This window comes from Pseudophryne corroboree, chromosome 11, assembly GCF_028390025.1.
Source record: "Pseudophryne corroboree isolate aPseCor3 chromosome 11, aPseCor3.hap2, whole genome shotgun sequence".
In the NCBI taxonomy this organism is placed as follows: domain Eukaryota; kingdom Metazoa; phylum Chordata; class Amphibia; order Anura; family Myobatrachidae; genus Pseudophryne; species Pseudophryne corroboree.
In genome coordinates, this window is record NC_086454.1 from 192,206,706 (window position 1) to 192,230,059 (window position 23,354).

The 23,354-nt window shown below is 44.1% G+C and overlaps 1 long non-coding RNA gene across 1 annotated transcript in view; it reads right to left on the reverse strand.

Moving 5' to 3' along the window:
- Positions 1 to 221: 221 nt before the first annotated feature.
- Positions 222 to 23,354, reverse strand: part of LOC134970098 (uncharacterized) — a 37,684-nt gene continuing 14,551 nt past the window's right edge. Inside the window, exon 3 of the long non-coding RNA XR_010189659.1 lies at positions 222 to 739. This is a non-coding gene — a long non-coding RNA (uncharacterized LOC134970098). The remainder of the gene's footprint in view (positions 740 to 23,354) is intronic.

Genomic DNA, 23,354 nt, shown 5'->3' on the forward strand with positions numbered 1-23,354 from the left:
ACTACTGTGTACTGTACGTGCCAATTGTCCAACCTCATCTAAAAGAAGACTTAACAATTGTATGTGTTTAACATTTTATCTCCCTGACACTTTTTTGTACGTGATTGCTTTTCTCTATATTCATTACAATAACTGATATTTTGCATGCAAATAGAGTGCAGAGCAAGCACAAATAGGTACACTGCAATGATCAGTCTCTCCGCTTAGCGAATGATCTAGTTTTATGTGCACCGAGTACAGAAGAAAGTCACAGGGATGTAATACATCTCTGTGAACAAGCTCTCTGGTCATTCAGGATAACAGGTAAAATATTTCATTACTGGAAAATGTTGTAGCCTAAACAAAAACCTGCTGATTGCATTGCGAGTCAGATTTGCAAGATGACCAGTTTCAGTAGACAATCACTTGAGCAGAAAGACAAGACAAAAAAGTCTACTGTTAATACTGACTAACAAATACGGAAAGAAAGACAGTAAATACAAATGTGAGCAATTACGGACTGTTGGTGTCTGCTTTATGGAAATGCTGTAGCTGAATGTACTGTATATACTGTAAATGAGTTAATAATATGAGTGGTTCCATTTTGCTGAAAACTGAACACAATCAAATTTTGGAGGCGTGATTTGAACTGAATCCCAGCTTGGGTCCTCTCGTCATGTTCAGGTCTTGGGTCTGAAACTGAATCCCGCTTGTTCTGGATTGTATTTAAGTCCCTCCTTCATGATGGTGCCATTTCACCCTGAAAATTATTTAAAATTAATGTTATTGATGTTAACAATACTGTAGGAACAAAGAAATTATTTTAGCTGTTCTTATGAATTTTAAAGAAATCCAAATCCAAAACCAAATCCCTTGAGTATGGTTTTGCCAAAACCAAAACATGATGATGATGATTTAAAAATGAAACCAAAACATATCTTGTTAATAAATTTGGATAAACAGAGACACATTTCATAATTAATATCAGGGAGGGTGGGGAGAGTAAGGTGGTGCTTCAGGCTTCTTTATTCCACATTATGCCTAAGGGTACAGCCGGGAACATCACACACAAACTCATTCAAAAGGGGGTGAACACATGCACAGAATTTCCCAACACTCAGTCTATTTAAGGTTACCAGAAAGAGTTATTGCTAATACAGGTACCTGAAACACTTTGCTTGTTAGTTGTAGAACTGCAATTAACCAGCTACCTTAGCTAAATACTGTGAACACTCCATTTCACCTTAGGTTTACATGCCTCATAAGCTACTTAAACATTACATAAGAAGTGGACATCAAGAAACTTGGTGCCTCTGACAACCTGCTTGCCCTTGCTTGCCACTATCTGGATTCCAGTAACTACAATATACAGTGAGTGGATGGTTAGTGTACAAGCCAGACTCCATGCTGGTGGAAACTATTGTGGTGTCTACAGGCTAGATTGTGTTAGCTTGCCATCTCTCTTCAATCTCTTCAATTGTTGGAGATTGGGAGCCTTTCAAAATGTAAATTAACCCACCCACTTTAATAAGTGTGCAAACACACCTACAGTAACTGCTAACCAGAATACGGCTAAGGAGAGGGCCCGGTGTTTCTATTGTACATCCTGAGACAGAAATGAGACCTGACAGTATCAGTTAAGTATTGTTTATAAGCCACTGCAGCTAAAGTGATAAGTGGGGCTTGCTGGCAACTTTCAGCCTGAGTAGGCAAACACAAGTAGTATCCATATAATTGTATATATCTTAAAACCCATAAAAAGATAAGCGCTCAGAGACTACAGTAATCTTTCTAATAAATTGTTATTCCTATTAAAAAATAAATAGGGTAGGGTACAGAAGTGGTCAGGGTCTAGAGAGCAGAAAAAGACAGTGATAGGTAGAGAGAATGATGGGGCAGAGATTTGGGAGTAGACAGAAGGGGTGTTGTCTCAGAGAGGGAATAAGGACCATCCTAACTCTGTTACCAGCAACATAAAGCACAACAACAGTGAGGAACCTTGTTATGGCAGCAATATGGATCACCTGTGGTGCAGGCAGACCCTGAAGGTGATACAGAGCTGGGTATTTAAGAGAGCAAACTGCTTTTTTTTTTTTTTTTACTTAATAGGATATGGCTGGTGTGGTACCTTGTACTCCTATGCTAAATACCATATGGAAAAACTGTAAACGGTCAAGAAATTAAATTTATAATTTAGATGTTGCAATGCTGTCCCAGGCACTAGTGGTTCTTCCTTTATGACTACATGTATTCAAATTAAAATGTGTTTAATTATTGGCTCGAAAATTCAAATATCATGTATGTATCATATAAAAATGGTTGCAGACAGCTTTTAATATTTATTAAACTTTCTCCACTAATCCATCTCTTTGTGGATGGTAAACAGAGGTTCAGAGTGTTTTCATACCTAGCAACTGACACATATCCCACATTAGCCTGGACATGAATGATGTACCGTGATTGGTAAGAATTTCCTTAGGGATTCCCAGTCAGGTATATAAGTTAACCAGCTCTCTAGACTTTATATTTTATAAGGGTATTTCCTCTGGATAGCATGTTGTATAATCTAGCACCACCAAAACATACGGATGAACTTGTGCCGACTTTTCTAGAGACCCCACAAAATCCATACTGATTAATTCAAAGGGTACCTTTATCAAAATCCTGTAATGGAAATAGAACTTGACACCGGTAACTAGCCTTGGGCTCCAGAATGGGCTCATCTGTTAGTTGCCTAGCAGGACCACAAATGGTCTGTCTGTGGTCTTCAACTAGTATTTTTTCAGTGATGCTTTGCTTGCGATTGCAGGATCAACTTACATAGAGGGTGATTCTGACATGATGGTAGCTGTGCTAAATTTAGCACAGCTACGACCAGGAACACAGACATGCAGGGGGACGCCCAGCACAGGGCTAGCCCATCCTGCATGTCAGTTCCTGCCCTGTCGCAGAAGGGCAAAAGCATCGCACAGTGGTGATGCTTTTGCACTTCAGGAGTAGCTCCCGGCCAGCGCAGCTATTGCGTGCTGCCCCGGGAGCTACTCGTCGTTGCCCGGGTCGCAGTGGCTACGTGTGACATCATGCAGCCGCTGCAGCCCGCCCCCGCATTGTCCGGCCACGCCTTGATTGGCTGGACTGCACTCACAAAATGGCTGCTGACCCGCCCCCTCCTGTCCAGCGACTGCCTCTGCCTGTCAATCAGGCAGAGGCGATCCTAGGCAATGACAGCCTTCGGCTGTCAGCCATTCGCCGGTGCACTGCGGCGCCGGCGCATTCCCAGTTCTGACTTGAATGCTGCGCTGCGAAGAACTGCAGCATGCGATCAGGTCAGAATGACCCTCATAGCTACATAGTTACATAGTTTTTGAGGTTGAAAAAAGACAAATGTCTATCGAGTTCAACCTGTATTATAAAATTTTATATTAATTAAATGCTGTATCCTTGGATATTTCTTTCAGCTAGGAATTTATCTAATCCATTTTTAAACTTATTGATTAAATCCATCATTACTACCTTCTCTGACAGAAAATTCCAAATCCTTACTGCTCTTACTGTGAAGACCCCTTTTCTCCATTGTGTGTTACTTTTTTTTCTTCTAAAACCAGGGGGGGTCCTTGTGTCCTATGTATCGTTTTTTTGATGAACAGATCGTTTGATAAATCCTTGTATTGTCTCTTTATGTATTTAGAAATATTAATAATGTCCCCTCTCAATCGCCTCTTTTCCAGTATAAACAAATCTAACCTTTTAAGTCTTTCCCCATAATTCAGTGCCTCCAATCCCTTAACCAGTTTGTTGGCTCGCCTCTGAACACTTTCGAATTCCAAGATATCTTTTTTAGAGTGAGGTGACCAGAACTGTACACAATATTCCAGGTGTGGCCGCACCAATGATTTATACAGTGGCAGGAATATACCCTCATCCCTTGTCTACATTCCCCGTTTTATGCATGCTAACTAGAGATGTGCACTGGAAATTTTTCGGGTTTTGTGTTTTGGTTTTGGATTCGGTTCCGCGGCCGTGTTTTGGATTCAGACGCGTTTTGGCAAAAACTCCCTGAAATTTTTTTGTCGGATTCGGGTGTGCTTTGGATTCGGGTGTTTTTTTTTTCAAAAAACCCTCAAAAACAGCTTAAATAATAGAATTTGAGGGTAATTTTGATCCTATAGAACTATTAACCTCAATAACCACAATTTCCACTCATTTCCAGTCTATTCTGAACACCTCACACCTCACAAAACTATTTTTAGTCCTAAAATTGCACCGAGGTCGCTGGATGACTAAGCTAAGCGACCCAAGAGGGCGGCACAAACACCTGGCCCATCTAGGAGTGGCACTTCAGTGTCAGACAGGATGGCACTTAAAAAAGTTGGCCCCAAACAGCACATGATGCAAAGAAAAGAGAAAAAGAGGTGCACTGTGGTCGCTGGACGGCTAAGCTAAGCGACACAAACATCTCAATATCACAGGAATTATTAATTCTAATCAATGGTATTATTGGTCCAAATCACTGGAAGAAAATTACAAAATCACTGGAATTATTCGTTCTAATCAATGGTATTATTGGTCCAAATCACTGGAAGAAAATGACAAAATCACTGGAATTATTCGTAAACATTTGTAGAAAGTCGCTGCTTTCTGATTACAGAAATGCTCAGATATCCCTGCGAATCCACAATCCCTTCCCAGAGGAAAAAGAAATTGAGAAACCGTTGCTTGAGAATGTTTGTTCTCTTTCCCTTACAAAGGAACAAACCACTTTCCAAGAAGACTGACGTTTTTGGGATTATGGAGACATAATGTTTTTGAATATAAATCTTAAAGCAGGTCGTGTATTAGAGCAAAAGAGTGCAAGAGACCAGCCATGCAGTTTCTGAAATATTATGACAAAATGTTACTGTATTTCATAAGCACTCATTCCTAACTCTGCTAAGTACTGTTTGGTATGCTGTATCTGGCTTCCATGAGGTAGTTGTCCATTATTTCAGCTTCCATTTACCTTTTTGAAAGCGGTAGAAGTTATCGATTCTTTTTTTTTTTTCCCCTATTTTTAATTTTCTCCTGCATAGCCCAGTAAAATGTTGCAATGTTAAGTATTGACTTGTGCCTTCTGGGGGTCCACTTCTTCACCAAACCCAGCCAAATCTCATCCTAACCCTCTGTTCCACGTTCTCTATGTACCCCATCTTTGTCACCCATGTCTGTCTACCCCTGCCCTTTAGATTGTAAGCTCTCACGAGCAGGGCCCTCTTCCCTCATGTGCTTATCCTTTGTCTTACTTTAATGATCTTCAGCTGTACCACATCCAGCAGTCTTCTGCCACCTGATACTTATTCCAGTGTCATCTGCTGATGTAACTATGTGTATTTACCCTGTACTTGTCCTATACTGTCATCAACTGTAAGTTGCTGTTTTCCTGTTTGATTATTTATGTACTCTGTAATTGGGCGCTGCAGAACCCTTGTGGCGTCATATAAATAAAGGATAATAATAATAATAATAATAATATAGGGTGTATAATCCCCAGGTGTATCTCACACATCACAGAGTACAGTATATAGGGTGTATAATCCCCAGGTGTATTTTATACATCGCTCAGTACAGATTACAGGATGTATAATCACCAGGTGTATAACACACGTCGCACAGTACAGTATACATACTGGTCACAACAATGCAGCAGATATTGAGCACTGATCAGGATACTAGAAGTGACACAGAGCTGCAAGATACAGCAATGGCCTACTGTACTGTACGATATATGTATACTGCTGGTCACCAAAATGCTGCACTGTACTACTATATACTGCTCACAATAATGCAGCACAGATATGGAATGGATACTTGCAGTGACACAGAGCTGCAAGATATAGCAATGGCCTACTGTACACAACTATATACTGTTGGGTCACCAAAATGCTGCACTGTAATACTATATATACTGCTCACAAAAATGCAGCACAGATATGGAATGGATACTTGCAGTGACACAGAGCTGCAAGATACAGCAATGGCCTACTGTACACAACTATATACTGTTGGGTCACCAAAATGCTGCACTGTAATACTATATATACTGCTCACAAAAATGCTGCACAGATATGGAATGGATACTTGCAGTGACACAGAGCTGCAAGATACAGCAATGGCCTACTGTACTGTACTACTATAAGTATAATTATATACTGGTGGTCCCCAGTTCCCACAATAAAGCACACTGAGCACAGATATTTGCAGCACACTGAGCACAGATATGGAGCGTTTTCAGGCAGAGAACGTAGATATTTTCAGCACACTGAGCACAGATATTTGCAGCACACTGAGCACAGATATTTGCAGCACACTGAGCACAGATTACGGAGCTTTTCAGGGAGAGAACGCAGCCACGTCCTCTCCGTTCAATCTCCAATGCACAAGTGAAAATGGCGGCAACGCGCGGCTCTTTATATAGAATACGAATCTCGCGAGAATCCGACAGCGGGATGATGACGTTCGGCCGCGTTCGGGTTAACCGAGCAAGGTGGGAAGATCCGAGGCTGCCTCGGAACCGTGTAAAATGGGTGAAGTTCGGGGGGGTTCGGATCTCGAGGAACCGAAACCGCTCATCTCTAATGCTAACACCTTATTTGCTTTTGTTGCTGCATTTTTACATTGCGTACTGCTTCTAAGTCTATTATCGATGAGCACCCTCAAATATTTTTCAACTACTGTTATCCCTACATTTTCCCCATTTAGTTTATAGGCTACCCGATTGTTCTTAGTCCCAAAGTGCATAACTTTACATTTGTCTATATTGAACCTCATTCTCCATTTGTCTGCCAAGACCTCAAGTCTAGATAAATCTTTCTGTAGAGACTCAACATCCTTGTCTGAATTTATTACTTTACATAGTTTAGTATCGTCTGTGAAAATTGACACTGTGCTTTCTAAGCCCACTCCTAGGTCATTAATGAATATGTTAAACAGCAATGGCCCGAGTACTGAACCCTGGGGTATTCCACTGAGCACTGAGGCCCATTCAGAGAACATCCCATTAATCTCCACTCACTGTTCCCTGTTGTACAGCCAATTACTCACCCAAGTACAAATAGTGTTTCCTACCCCAAGCTCTCTTAATTTAAAATTAGTCTTTTATGTGGGACTTTGTCAAAGGCCTTAGCGAAGTCCAAAAAGACCACATCCACTGCTTTACCCTGATCAATATTATCGCTCACTTTCTCGTAGAAGCTTAAGTTAGTTTGACATGACCTGTCCTTCACAAAACCATGCTGTTTCCTAGTAATAACCTTGGAGGTATCCAAGTACTCTAGTATGCTATTCCTTAATAAACCTTCCAATATGTTCCCCACTATAGATGTCAAATTTACCAGTCTATAGTTACTGTGATGATTTTTAATACCCTTTTTAAATATTGGGACTACCTCTGCTATACACCAGTCCTTCGGTATCATTCCTGATGTAAATGACTCGCTGAAAATCAGATATAGGGGTTTCGATAGCTCTGCGTTAAGTTCCATAAGAACCCTGTGGTGAAGTCCATCTGGCCCAGGAGATTTATTTATCTTAATTTTACTTAGTCTCTCCTAGACTACTTCCTCGTTTAACCAAGTACTTAGCAACGGGTCGTTATTATAGCTTATGTTGTGCTCTACTCTCGTCAACCTGTCCTCTCTCGGAATTTATTCAATAAATCGGCTTTTTTCCTATTATCATTAATCAAGACATCCAACTCACCCTTTAGTGGCCCAATATTCTCCTTTTCTAACCTTTTACCGTTTATATACTTAAAGAACTTTTTGGGGTCTGTTTTACTCTCCTTTACGATTTGTTTTTTGTTTTCTATTTTATCTGCTCTGATTTCTTTTTTGCATTTTTTTGTTACTTTCCTTGTAGAACTGTAATGATTCCGCCTTCCCATCAGACTTAAATGCTTTGAATGAATGCCTCTTTTTATCCATTTGTTCCTTGACCTTCTTATTAAGCCACATCGGTTTGAATTTACTACTCCTGTTTTTGTTGACTTTGGGAATAAAAAAATGAGTGTACTTATTGAGCACAGTTGTAAAAACATCCCACATTTCAGCCGTATTCTTACCATGAAATACAATTTCACAATCTATGTTCTTCATTGCTTGTTTCAGCAAATTGAAATTAGCTTTTCTAAAGTTAAAAGCCTTAGTTAGACCCTTATAGTGTTATTTTTGGAAGCTGAAATCGAATGTGATCATATTATAATTGCTATTTCCTAAGGTCTCCCCTACTTTAGTATTTTATATTATCTCCTCATTATTAGTTAGTACTAGGTCCAGTATAGTCCTATGCCTTGTTGATTCCTCGATTATCTGGGACAAGTAATGACTTTTAGCATGTTTAAGAACCTGTCACCCCTAGCTGTATATACTGTTTCAGTGTTCCAATTTATGTCGGTGTAATTAAAGTCCCCAATGATAATGACATCCCCCATTTCGGTGGTTCACTGATACTGCAATGGCAATTCCACTGTCTTGAGGTGCAGCTCTTGCTCTTCCTTGGGCATGTCAATTGAAACCAAAGACCCGGCCGGTGAATCAGTTGCCAGTAGTTCCGGTCAGACTTGCTCTAAGATCACCCCCTGGTATAATGGAAAATCACATCACAAGATAAGTGTATACAGCAGCTTGGGAGCTATTGCCACTATGGTCCATGTGGAGTGGCCCCTGAGGGTGACTGGAAGGAGGGTCTTCTCATATTTCTCAGACATCCCATAAATACACAAGACATTCACTTTTGGCAACTGAGGTGCTGGTTCTGCCAGGATCAGTGAACCACCGAAACCAAAGAAAGTTCACTAAGGCCAGGACCATATTTTGGTTAACAAGGATTGTTACACACAACAACCCATTGCCCTTCAGGGGTAAAATCATGGTTCAGTAACTTGGGTACATTGATTCTACATCCAGGTCTTAGGAGCAGTCCATAGATTCCTGCAGTGCGAGACATTTCAGTTGGATGTGTTCAGGTTCCCCACACTTGAAACATATTAACTTAAAAAGCTTATTTGTCCACAGAGTTTTTCATCATCAGGCATGGGCGGTTCCTGGATAACTTTGTTTTTTGTCTTTTGAGACTTGGCCATTTGCTGCAATGTCCTAAATCTCTCCACTAGCATTGCAAGGTACTTGGGGGTTTGGAGATCTGCTTGCATCCCCATTTTTGAAGACCCCAGTCCAAAGATCATACACAGGGGTAAATTTCTAGCAGCTCTACTATTCAATGGGATAAATTTTCCTTGGCTTAAATCACTTCCTCTGTAAAAAATACTACAGAGAAATGGGATGTATTAAAATCACTGCTAGTTAAAAATACTACCAAATTTATTCCCTTGAGTAGCAAACAAAAGGAATAAAAATCCCAATCCAATGTGGCTTAAACAAAAAGATGAAGGAGCTAATGGGCAATAAAAGGTGAGCATTCAAAAAATACAAATCTGATGGGAATGCAGAGTCATTTCAGCACTATAAGGATTGTAACAAAATATGCAAAAAAGAAATAAGAGCTGCTAAAGTAGAAACTGAAAAACTAGTAGCAAAGGAAAGCAAAGCAAATCCCAAAAAATGCTTAAATACATCAACAGAAAGAGATTAAAGAAGGAAAGTATAGGCCCTTTAAAAGACAAGTTGGGAGTCTTCATCAAAAATGATAATGACATAGCGGACAAACTAAATGAGTTTTTTCCAACGGTATTTACAAGAGAGGACCAAGTGCAGGGACTAACACACAATCTCAACAAAGACAATGTCACACTGCTAAGTGCTTATTTAAGTGAGGAGGTAGTCTGTGACCAATTAAAAAAGTTAAAGATTTATAAGTCACCTGGTCCTGATGGAATTCATCCAAAGGTTCTCATGGAGCTTCACTCTGAACTAGCAAGACCGCTATTTTTGATCTTCATTCAAAGATTCAGTTATATCAGGTATGGTTCCCCAAGACTGGTGTATAGTGGAAGTAGTGCCGACATTCAAAAAGGGAAGTAAAGCTGAATCGGGTAATTATAGACCAGTTAGTCTTACATCTATAGTGGGGAAAGTATTGAAAGGTATACTAAGGGATAGTATTCAGAAGTTCCTTGAAGCCAATAAGGTCATTAATAGGAACCAACATGGATTTGTAAAGGACAGATCATGTCAAACCAACTTACTTAGCTTTTATGAAACAGATAGTGTAAACCTTTATCAGGGTAAGGAGGTGGATGTAAGCTTTTTAGACTTTGCCAAAGCTTTCCATACAGTACCACACATGCGACTTATCTATACGCTACAAGAAATAGGGCTAGGGAGCACAATATGCACATGGGTCTGAAATTGGTTAGATAATAGGGAGCAGCGCGTTGTGGTTAATGAATCATTTTCAAATTGGAATGAAGTGCTAAGTCAGGGGTGGCCAAACAGTCGATCGCGATCGACTGGTCGATCGCGGACATGCGACCAGTCGATCGCGATCCGCCGCCCAGCCACCCGAAGCCGCGCCTCTCCTGCCTGCCGCTCTGCCTCCTCAGTCTGGTCTGCGGCAGTGACGGCGGAGTGTGTAGCTCAAATCAGGTGCCGGTTCGTTAGCCAAATGAGAGCTCGCGGACCGGCGCCTGATTTGAGCTATACACGCTGCCGTCACCGCCGGAGATTAGACTGAGAAGCAGGGTGGCAGACAGGAGAAGCGCGCGCTGCGCTCTCCACTCCGGTGAGCTCTACTATGGGGGCATATCTGGCATTGTGGGCACATGGCTCAGTGGGGGCATATCTGGCAATGTGGGGCATATCTGGCACTGTGGGGTCATATGTGGCACTGGGGGCATATCTGGCTCTGTGGGCATTTGGCACTGTGGGGGCATATCTGGCAATGAGGGGCATATCTGGCACTGTGGGGTCATATGTGGCACTGGGGGCATATCTGGCTCTGCGGGCACATGGCACTGTGGGGGCATATCTGGCACTGTGGGGGCATATCTGGCACTGTGGGCACATGGCACTGTGGGGGCATATCTGTATCTGGCACTGTGGGGGCATATCTGGCACTGTGGGGGCATATCTGGCACTGTGAGGGCATATCTGGCACTGTGGGTACATGGCACTGTGGGGGCATATCTGGCACTGTGGGCACATGGCACTGTGGGGGCATATCTGTAATCTGGTGCTGTGGGGGCATATCTGGCACTGTGGGCACATGGCACTGTGGGGGCATATCTGTATCTGGCACTGTGGGGGCATATCTGGCACTGTGGGGGCATATCTGGCACTGTGAGGGCATATCTGGCACTGTGGGTACATGGCACTGTGGGGGCATATCTGGCACTGTGGGCACATGGCACTGTGGGGGCATATCTGTAATCTGGTGCTGTGGGGGCATATCTGGCACTGTGGGCACATGGCACTGTGGGGGCATATCTGTATCTGGCACTGTGGGGTCATATCTGGCACTGTGGGCATATGGCACTGTGAGGGCATATCTGGCACTGTGGGGGCATATCTGGCACTGTGGGGGCATATCTGTAATCTGGCACTGTGGGGGCATATCTGGCACTGTGGGCACATGGCACTGTGGGGGCATATCTGTATCTGGCACTGTGGGGGCATATCTGGCACTGTGGGCACATGGCACTGTGGGGGCATGTGTATCTGGCACTGTGGGGGCATAAGTGTTTGAGGTTTTTACCTGTGGGGGCCAATGTGTTATTTCGTGTGAGGCAGTCAATACACTCCGTGCAGCAAGACTACGTCCCTTTTTTTGTTATACCACACCCACTTTTTGTTATGCCATGCCCACTTTTTTGTTATACCACGCCCTTTTTTTTGCCCTTTTTTGCGCGCTATTATTCCTCCTAGGTAGATCACAAAAGCTTTTTAGCTTTCAAAGTAGATCGCCGACTCCAAAAGTCTGGCCGCCCCTGTGCTAAGTGGTCTGTCACAAGGGTCTGTACTTGGACCACTATTGTTCAACATTTTCATTAATGACCTAACAGTAGGTCTAGAGAGCATGGTGTCAATTTTTGCAGACGATACCAAATTGTGTATGGTTATATGTATGGAGGGGGATGCTGAGTCTCTTCAGAATGACTTAGTTAAACTAGAAGCATGGGCAGCAAAATGGAGAATGAGCTTCAATACAGACAAGTGTAAGGTAATGCACTGTGGTAGCAAGAACAAAAATAACACCTACATACTAAATGGGATAACATTAGGGGATTATGTACTAGAAAAAGACTTAGGTGTTCACATAGCAAACTAAGCAGCAGTACCCAAAGTAATAATAATAATAATAATAATAATAATTTTATTTATATAGCACTCTTTCTCCAATAGGACGCAAGGCGCTTAACAGATACATAGCATAATATAGTACAGAAAATAATGAAGTACATTTTCATAAAATACAGAAGCATTCAGATACTAAAAGGGACACTATGGAAATGCTTGAGGAAACAGGAAAGTCTTGAGTCTACTTTTGAAGGATTCTATAGTTGGGGCCTCTCGCACTGTGCGGGGAAGTGAGTTCCATAGAGTCGGAGCCGCATGACTAAAAGCTCGACCCCCAGATGAATTATGGTAGATTCTAGGTACTGCTAAAAGTCCTTCATCTACAGATCGCAGTAATCGAGTGGGGCAGTATGGGGTCAGAAGCTGTTTCAGGTACCTTGGGCCCTGGTCATGTAATACTTTGAAACTCATTAAGCCAATCTTGAAGATGATTCGCCATCTTACAGGCAGCCAGTGAAGGGAGTAGAGAATGGGTGTTATGTGGCTAGAACGGGGTTGGTTGGTTAACAGCCTGGCAGCTGTGTTTTGCGCCAGCTGTAAGCGCTGCAATTCTTTTGCTGGGAGACCAAGGTAGAGGGCATTACAGTAGTCTAATCGAGATGATACAAATGCATGTATGACTTTTGGCATATCATCTGAGGGATTGCAGCAAAGAAGGCTAATAAGATATTAGCATGCATAAAATGAGGAATTTGGCCTGGATCTGGCTCTGTGTGGATGTGCACTATTAGAGCTCCTGTTGCCAGAGGCCTGTTTTCTATTAAATAATTGGCCCCTGCGGCTTATCTTACCCTGCGCTGTCCCACCCGTGGCCCTGCTTGGCGTGTGGGTCCCGGGGAGGCCCCCTGTGACTGTTTCCGACCGAGGCCTACCATCCGTGCTGAGACCGGGGCCTTGAGTTTGACGCCTCCCCGGCCGTGAGCTCCGAGAAAGCACCGGTGCCGGACTGGGATCTGCGGTGGCTCCTTCCTGCCCCTGACGAGGTTCCCCAGCTGTCTCTCACCTGCTCTACGGCTCCGGGACCGGCGGTGAGACCGGGGCTCCCTCATCTGCCCTCCTGAGCCGCGGCTGCGGTGTGTCTCCGTCTGCCCCTCTCCTCCCGGCGGCCATCTTCTTTCACCCGACCTCCTCTTCAGCTGCTCCGTCCCGCTCTGGCGGGCACCGGCTGCGCCCATATCCACCCTGGATCACCTAGACGCCCTCCCGTGGAGTAGCGGAGGGGCCTGCTGCCTTCCTGGATGCTTCGGCCGACCGCGGCCTACATGAGAACCGGGAGCCGCGGCCTGGATTTGTGCCCCCTCCCCGCCGGAAGTGCCCTTTTGGAGTGGAATCCCGGAGCTGGCCTTTCTCCGGCCTGCCTGCACTCCTGGGTGGCCAACATCGTCTACTGGCCCCTCTCTTGCCTGCTGGCCCCTGCACTCTGCTACTGGGGAGTCCCTGGAGGGAAGCCTTGCCTTATAAGTGCAGCCTTGTCTCCTTTCACCTCGGGTGCAGTGTTGCTGGATCCTGGCTGTGTGTCTGACCTCTCACCCCTCTCTCCCGGCTGGGAGCCTACCGACTGGGTGCTGCAGGCTGTAGATGATCCTCTGCCTGGCCCTGTGTGACACCGATCTTCTGATGTAGTTCAGACCGCTTGTCCGCCACCACTGTTGTTCTTTATGCTTACCTAACTCTCCGTCATATATTCTACGAGATTCTGCGCTCCTTTATCATCGTCATCCCGCCTATGGAATCTCAATCCATTAGAATGCCTCCGAAAAAGGTTAAAGGGGTGCTGCCTCCCAGAATATCTTTTCCACCTCAGAAAGCGGCCCCTACTGCCTCTTCTATACAGAAGTCCCCGAGTGCCGCTTCTGCACAGGATACCCCCTGCAGCCCTGTCTCTATGCCGGGGTTTGACCCTGACTCTGATGCCCCTCTCACGGTCAAAACTCTGTACCAGGCCCTTTCAGTGTTCAAGTCTGAGTTGACTCAAGATCTCACGGCCGCTGTTCGGGAAGTTAAGACGGAGCTGCACGCTATAGGAGACCGTACGGACCATTTAGAACGGAAAGTAGAGGAACTGGTCTCGTTCCATAATGACATTATAGCGGCCCATGATCAGCAGCAAAATGACCTTGAGGCGTTTAAACTCAAGATTGCAGATATAGAGGACACATCCCGGTGCAATAATATAAAGATCCGAGGCATTCCAGACTCAGTGCGAAATTCCGAGTTGGAGGATTATGCTACCGCGCTGTTCCGGAAACTTCTGCCTGGAGCCGACACCAGAGAGCTGCTTATAGACAGGATTCAAAGACTGCCTAAACCACGCTCTGTTGCTCCCTCACTCCCGAGAGATACGCTCATGAGAGTGCATTTTTTCACAACTAAAGAACGCATCCTGAAAGCGGCTAGGGAGGCGGGTGACTCCGAATCGGATGTGCTTGGCGGATTACAACTTTTTCCGGATTTCTCTGCCTTGACTTTGGCCAAACGACGATCATTCCTTCCTATAACTTTGGCACTTTGCGATCAAGACATCACTTATAGATGGGGTTTTCCGGTGAAGCTCGTCATCTCGTATGAAAACAAGTTCTACACATTGACTTCATTGGAGGCTGGAGTCAAATTGCTGGCGGAGTGGGATATCTCTGTCACGCTGCCTCCTGGATCCAAGAAGCAGCCAACTCTTCAATCGGAATGGTCCACAGCCTGATGTCGACTCCTTCAGCTTTGGCTTTCACTTTGAACTTTGTCCTGTACTGCTGTCATAGAAGGGACTCAGTCATTCTCCATGTTGAGTTCACGTAAGTTGTCCTGCTCGTAGTTGTGCTAATGGAGTCTCATCTCCTTGTTTATATCTTAGACTATATGTATCTGTTTTCTGTTCTAATTTGTACTGTTGGTAGGCATATTTGTTCCTGCTTTCTATTTTTTTTTTATATCCTCTCTTCCTGTTCAGGTTCAAGGGTGGTGGCGCTAGGCCACATGTTCCCCCCTGGTAATACATTACTGCATTTTTTTTTGTTTTCCTTGCAGTAGTTATGCCGACCCGATGTACTGGGTCATTTTGGTTTGTTCCTTTCCTTTTCCCTCCCATTGTCCTTCCTTTTCCTCCCCACCCCCTATATTATGATGTAGGTATTCACTGTTCGAGACAAGTTTATCTGTGTATGTGTCAAGGTCATTCACTGCCCACAACATCCATTAGTTTGCCCCGATGGTTCAGGTACTATCCATGAATGTTAAGTGGCTGAACTCCCCTAATAAGAGAAGGCTAGCTTTGGGTTATTTTGCTAGGTTTAAAGCGGATATTGTCACGTTGCAGGAGACACACTTTTCATCTGCAGCGCCCCCTATTTTTAAAGACCGCAGATTCCCTTTGGGTTATTTTGCTAATGGCCCCTTTAAGAGGAACGGTGTGGCCATACTGTTTAGGAATTCCATCTCCTTTACTTTGCATTCTCAGATAGCCGATAAAAATGGCCGGTATCTCATATTGAGCGGCCTTTTAAACGATAGGCCGGTTACTCTAGTCTCAGCTTATGCCCCGAATTCAAACCAAGTCGCTTTTATCCGTAAGTTGTGTGTGGCCATTCAGAAGATCCGTAAGGGCTCCCTTCTTCTCACGGGGGATTTTAATTTAGTCCTTAACCCTAAATTGGACAGGTCTCCCAGGCCCTCTCCCTCCTCTTCAGCCTCCCCCAACGCCCCCTCCTCAGCCTTTCGTAATCTCTTAGCTGAATTTGACCTCTATGATATTTGGCGAATGCAAAACCCCACTGGTCGGGAGTACACTTACTATTCCCCAGTCCACAACTCGTACTCCCGTATTGATTTTATGTTCTCAGATAAATGGACCCTTCAGTTTGCCAGATCCATGGACATCCTCCCTATAACTTGGTCAGACCACGCCCCCCTGACTCTTAAATGGGATGTTACTAGCCAGCATTCTCCCCCCCACCCTTGGAGACTCTCTCCTCACTTGCTGTCTAATCCAGTCTCAAAAAAAAATCATAGTTGACAGTATCTCGTCCTATATGGAATTTAATTCCCCTTCGGACACATCCACCCTGAACTTTTAGTGCGCACTTAAGGCCGTTATCAGGGGGGCAGCAATTCAGGCAGGAGCGCAGCTTAAAAAACTTAATCGACAACGCCAGGCCGATTTGGAGCTTAAGTTGAAGGACTTAGAGGACAAAAATCAATCTAGGCCTACGAAAACCCTACAGAGGGAGCTAGCCGACACTAGGTCCCAACTCCAGAAATTACTTATGGCGCGCACCCAGGCCTCACTAAATAGGATGCGTCAGAAATTTTATCTAGCGGGGAACAGGCCAGGGAAAATGCTTGCCCGCAAGCTCAGAGCGCAGCACGCTCGGAATAGAATCAGGCTTATTGTGTCCCCCGCAGGCGCCAAAATTTCTAACCCGAGGGAGATATCGAATCAGTTTGCCAACTTCTACTCCCAACTTTATAATCTCTCGACTGATCCCTCTACCCCTCAGCCCACTCCCTCTTCTATCAACTCCTTCTTAGCTGATATAAGCCTCCCAACTATTTCAGATGATCAATTAGCATTAATGAATGCCCCTTGGTCCTTATCGGAAATCCTGCAGGTGATCAAGTCCCTACCCCGGGGTAAGGCGCCGGGCCCCGATGGCTTTATTAATGACTTCTATGTTTCGCTCCAAGACCTCCTAGCTCCCTCTCTAGTGACAGTTTACAATGACGTTACCTCTCGTGGTACCCTCCCTGAGGAGATGCTCGAGGCGCGTATTGTCACAATCCCCAAACCAGGCAAAGATTTGACCTCTTGTCAAAATTATCGTCCCATTGCGCTATTGAATGGGGACATTAAAATATATGCTAAATTAATAGCCTCTCGTTTGAATGCCCTACTCCCCTCCCTGATACATCCGGATCAGGTCGGCTTTATCCCGGGAAGACAAGCATCTGATAATACACGCAGGGTTTTTAACCTTGCAGATTCCTTGTCCCCTAAGCATGGTCTTCTTCTGCTGTCTTTGGATGCAGAAAAGGCCTTTGACCGCTTAAACTGGTCTTACATGCGAGACATTCTATTAAAATTTGGCCTGCGCGACCGCATCCTTTCTTCGATATTAGCCTTGTATAGCTCCCTGTCGGCCCGGGTCTTTAGTAATGGTTTTTTATCCTCCTCTTTTCCAATCTCCAATGGCACCCGCCAGGGCTGTCCTCTCTCCCCTCTCATTTTTGTCCTGGCCATTGAGCCTTTGGCAGCTAAGTTCCGAGCGGACCAGCAGTTCCCTGGACTGCGATTAGGCTCCTCGCTTCACAAGCTCTGTCTGTTCGCGGACGATGTTCTTTTATTTGTAACTGACCCTTGCACTACACTCCCTCATTTACACAATACTTTAGATATGTACTCTGCAGCATCCTATTATAAATTAAACGCCTCTAAGACCGATGCTTTGCCTATTAATCTCACCCATTCCTTGACCCTCTTACGCGCTAAGTACCCTTACAATTGGCAAACATCCTCGATACGATATTTAGGTATTTTCAACCCCCCGTCTACCTCTTCTGTTTTTGAGGTTAATCTTCCCTCTCTGTTGTCCTCCCTTCAGCTGTTCACCAAATCATGGCTCAATTATGAAATTTCGTGGCTGGGGCGTCTGGCCACTTTTAAAATGTCGTTGCTCCCCAAATTAATGTTCCTGTTCCGTACTATCCCTTTTATCTTCCTAAAGAAATATCTAGATAAGGCCACTGCAATTCTTACCAATTATATATGGTCTTCGCGCCCGCCTAAACTCTCTCGCGCGAGTATGTCTCTGCCGAGGAGTGCCGGCGGCCTGGCTATGCCTAATCTTTTACTGTACCAGGAAGCCTGCCTTTTGGCTCAGATTAAGGAATTCTGTAGTGATATGCGTCCGGGGTGGACGTGTCTGGAGGAGACGGCTTGTCCCCGTTTCCCCCTGAAAGATCTCTTCTGGCTGCCCAAATCCCTGCGCCCACAGGGCTTAAACCTCCTTCCCTCTACCCGAGCCACGCTACAGGCCTGGGACAGGTTGACTATGTCCATGTCCCCCTCTTATCATAATATGTCCTTAGTATCATTACGAGCGGTGGCCGCCCTAGTCCCTAATCTTAATCTGGCAAACTGGAGTTCAAGAGGGATGGGGGTCCTGGGAGATTTGTTTAATGGGTCTGTGCTCGCCTCCTTTTCTGATATTCAGAGACGCTTCTCTTTGCCTAACTCTGAGAGGCTTCGATACTACCAAATCCAGCACTGGTGGAATAGCCTCCACCTTACTCTCACTCCACCACCGCCTGTTATTGCACATGCCATAGGCCGACTTTTTACTGTTACTTCTAAGGGGGAAATTTCCTTATGGTATAGAGCATTACTGTCACTGATCCCCGTTTCTAAATCCAGAGCCCAAATCAGGTGGGAGACGGATATTGGCTGTACTCTCCATGATTCCCAATGGCAGCACATCTTTTTGTCGTCTTTTACTATGTCTAAATGTCTGAATCACTACGAAATGCATGTCAAGTTACTACATAGATTATACCTCACATCTGATAGGTTGCATACGATTTAGCCTGCATGTTCGAAGTTTTGTTGGCGTCTCTGCGGAGAGGTGGGCCACCTCTTTCATATTTTTTGGACATGTTCCTATATTCAAGTGTACTGGGTGGAGGTATTTGGGCTTATCAATAAAGTTCTGAATCTTGATTTGTCCCCTTCCCCCCTTATAGCTTTATTGAATGTATACCCGCGATCCGTGGGTGCCCATTTACATTATGTTTTAGGACATATCTGCCTCGCTGCACGTGCGGCCTTAGCCCAAAACTGGAAGCAACCCACATCAACTCCCCTGTTGAAGGTTATACACAAAATACAGCTGCACTTTTTGATGGAGACTGAACACATCCCATACTCCTTCTCCGCTAAATCCCCTCTGGTCCGTTGGATGCCCTGGCATCTGTTTATCACGGAAGGTGAGGGCGCTACACTGATACTACGTTCCTCTTCCTCAGACTTGCATTCTCCTGACCTCTCGGCTGATGAGGTCCCCCCCCCTCCGTAAGACTGAGATGGTCTTCTCTCTAGTGCTGTATATATAATATGCCAATTGCCGCCTTTTTCTCCCTTTTTCTTCTGTTTTTCTTCTCCTTTTTTACCATCTTCCATTATTTTAGGTTTACTGCAAGTTCTTTGATGTACTTGTTTGATTGACTTTGAACTGTTTGTACATGTTTGCCATTATGTTGTCTCCTGTATTCATGTACCTATCTCCCCCCCCTTTTTTCCTTCTGTACCCCTGTTTTGCACCACAAAAATTCCATAAAAACTATTGATGATAAAATGAGGAATTGACGCAAGGGATGAGAGTGTTATACTCCCATTATATAAATCACTAGAAAGGCCACATCTTGAATATTGTGTACAATTTTGGGCACCATACTACAAAAAGTATATACTGGAGCTAGAAAAGGTGCAGAGGCAGGCGACAAAACTAATTAAGGGTATTGAGACGCTGGAATACCAGGAAAGGCTTGCAAGGCTAGGCATGTTTACACTGGAAAAGAGGAGACTAAGAGGGGACATGATCAACATTTACAAATATATAAAGGGGCAATACACAGAGCTTGTGTGGGGCCTGTTTTTGGTAAGATCAGCACAGAGGTCACTCTCTTAGGTTAGAGGAGAGGAAATTCCGAACAAAGAAAAAAAAAAAAGGTTTTTACACAGTAAGTACAATACGTGTATGGAATTCTCTGCCTGAGAGAGTAGTAACGGTGGACTCAGTCAACACCTTTAAGAATGGGTTAGATAAACACCTAATGGATAAGCGCATCCAGGGTTATGGTGCGTAGTCACGCACTATAGTTATTTAAAAAAAGAGAAATAAAACACAACGGCTGACATCAGCATCAGACAAAATTAGTCCAAAATTAATACTGCATAGGAAACCACAAATAGGTTGAACTCGATGGACAAATTGTATTTTTTCAACTTTAGATACTATGTTACTATGTATTTTGAATAAGGCGGCCAACTGAGTTCTTACCAGAATTTCTTTGGAGAAACGCCAATCATGGACGTGTTGAGCTTGACCTGGCCCAGTAATGCTGACATAAGCCAGTATCACTGTCTTTAAGGTCGAGTAGACACCTTCCTCTCTTTGAGGTCCATATAAACCTGGTGGGCCTCACCAGTATGGCGCTAGCCTTTTCACCCAGTCCTCTGGTGGCCATTTCACCCTATTTTCCATTTTCTTGAAGGTGGTGCAGTAGGCTTCTATGTCATCATCATCTGACATTTCCTGAAGTCTGTACTCCTCCTTAAGTCCCGGCTGCTGTTGCTATCATTGCAGCAGCAGCAGCAGCAGCCATTCATTCCTGCTACTGTTGCATTTTTCAGCTGCTGCTGATTCTGCTGCTGCCAGCTCAGAAACATTATAAGTATTTCCACCTTTTTGTCTTCTTTGTGTGTTGGGAGGCGGATCTTGCTTACCTTAGAATTCCATTTCTCACAACCACTTGTGATAAAGAAGCTATGTAGTAGAAGCACACACTGACTCTGGACTTTTCCACTACAGTTTATTATGTCAGACCATTAACCATGATACTAAAAATGTTCATGACCCTATCACTAACAGAGACCTAATCCCCAGTTGGCCAGCTTTTCTGGCATTAGTCATACGGTTAAATCCCCAGACAGGCTTTTTATACTGTACGTTAGACTACTTCTCTTCCTCCCAGCCCTACAGACAAGTGACACGCCCACCCTGCCTTCTTAAGAAAGTTCCTCATAGCTGCTCTGGTTGATTAATCACATGCTTTCAGCAGCCCCAGGCTACAGAGGAGAAACACACTGAAGTCAGTTAAGCAGGCAAGAGACGTATTTTCTTTCCTCCAAATATGTGACTTCCCTGGATTTCATATACTAAAATACTGATTATTAGTATTCTAAGAGTGTGTGCCTGCTTTTTTCTGTGTGGCACTATAATTCTCAGCATGGTAGAACCTCTTATTATATTTGATATTAGGGTATGCAGTCCAGCGCCCCCTACCCCCCTTAAATCCCCTTTTTATCAGCTAAACACCCTTGGTTCCTCTGTAGCACACTGCTCCTATTGCCACAATATATTTGCATTTTTGCACCAATGTAAGCATACATTTCTATCTCTTTTTAGCTTTCTTTTGTCTCTTTAACATTTCAAAACAAATGTTTCTTTGGGGTCCTTCCCCCTTCTCATAATTGAGCTTTGGATGTGATGAAAAAAAAACATTGTACTGTAGGCAAGTTTGTCTAATGTGTGTGTAGTGTAAATGGCCAGTTAAATATAATAAATATTGTTATGCCAAACACCTATAATCAAATACAACACTTGTTAGCCTCATTCAACACAAGATAGACTATTCTAGTGACTTCTATTAAATAAAGAAAACTGGTCCGGACTGGTTACCGGCTGAAGGGTTAAAGCAGGACCGGACTGGTTACCGGCTGAAGGGTTTAACTGGACATGGTAGAGCTGCACAGGAGACAACATGCAGGGTCACTTGTCACACTAACAATGTAACTAGTTGCACAGGACCTGAATTTTTGTAAAGAACCTCCTTCTATACTTGTGCAGGAAGCAGCAGGGAGTGTCAATGAGGATAGCCTTTCATTGGCCCCTGCCATCATATGACCAGAGGAAAGATGGCGGCGCCCATGCAGGAGACAGGCAGGACACCAGCCTAACAACACCACCAGACTCCAGATGCTGGAGCCTTGCTCCCACAGGAGCCAACAGGCACCCCCCCCGCCCCGCACCCACAGTGTAAGTAGTAGGCGATTAGGGCGCCAGTGCTGGCCGTGCATCCTGACACCTGAATTATGCTACATTAAAACTGTATTGACTTACATCCTGCTGTTCTACCTGGTTAATAAACCAATCCTTGGCTAAGCTATTTATCGCATCGAATGACCTCAATCACACACCGCTGATATCTATTAACATTGGTTTTGTCAATCACATCCATTACCTATTTCTACGCTTTCCAGGACATTTTGCTGGGCTTATACAAGCCATCTTTCTGGTAGAGCATAAGGTATTTTGGTAGACAAACTACTTAGGATTCAAATCTTCTTGCTTATAATTGGACATAGTACATATTCCTGGGTTTATTACTATGCATGTTTAAATAAATTGGGCTTATTACTTTGCTAATTATATCCTTTTAGAAATAATACTATTTTGCTGTATGTGGTGGCATAAGGGTGTGTATGGTGGGCTGGAGTGGGAATTATTGGCCACTCCAGAGTGGAGTGGGAATTATTGGCCAAATATTGTGTTTGGAGGCACTGAGATTCTTCCACCATACCACGCAATCATCCTACTAGGTGTTTCCTGCATTTACAATTCCTCATGTCTTTTATCAATGCTGTCATGTCCATTTTTCTTCAAATTTATCAGTTATGCCTGTTCCTGTCTCTGTGACTGGTTGGGAACAGGGGGCTATATTAAGTTTGCTGTGATACAGTGGGGTATATTTACTAAGGTCCCGATTTTGACCGAGATGCAGTTTTTTCTGCAAAGTGTCATTTCGGTAATTTACTAAGCTAAAATCTCGGCAGTGATGAGGGCATTCGTAATATTTTGGAAGTCCTAGGAAAAAATCACGAATCAATACACCATCGGTCAAATACGCCTGCAATTTGGTAGAAATCGGTAATTTACTAAAAAGTGCAAATCACAAACACTGCCGACAATAGCCAAACACTGCCGTGCAGAAATACAATTCGTGAAAAAGTGCTAAAAAAAAACAGACCTGCTTTTTTATCCCGTGTTTGGATAGGCATGCAGGGATCCATGAGATCCGTGCATGTTTATCAGTGGGAAGGGGATGGGAAAGTGTGTATTTTTTGAAAAAAAATTGCGTGGGGTCCCCCCTCCTAAGCAAAACCAGCCTCGGGCTCTTTGAGCCGGTCCTGGTTGCAAAAATATGGGGGGAAAAATGATAGCGGTTCCCCCATATTTCAACAACCAGCACCGTGCTCTGCGCCTGGTCCTGGTTCCAAAAATACGGGGGACAAAAAGCGTAGGGGTCCCCCGTATTTCTGAA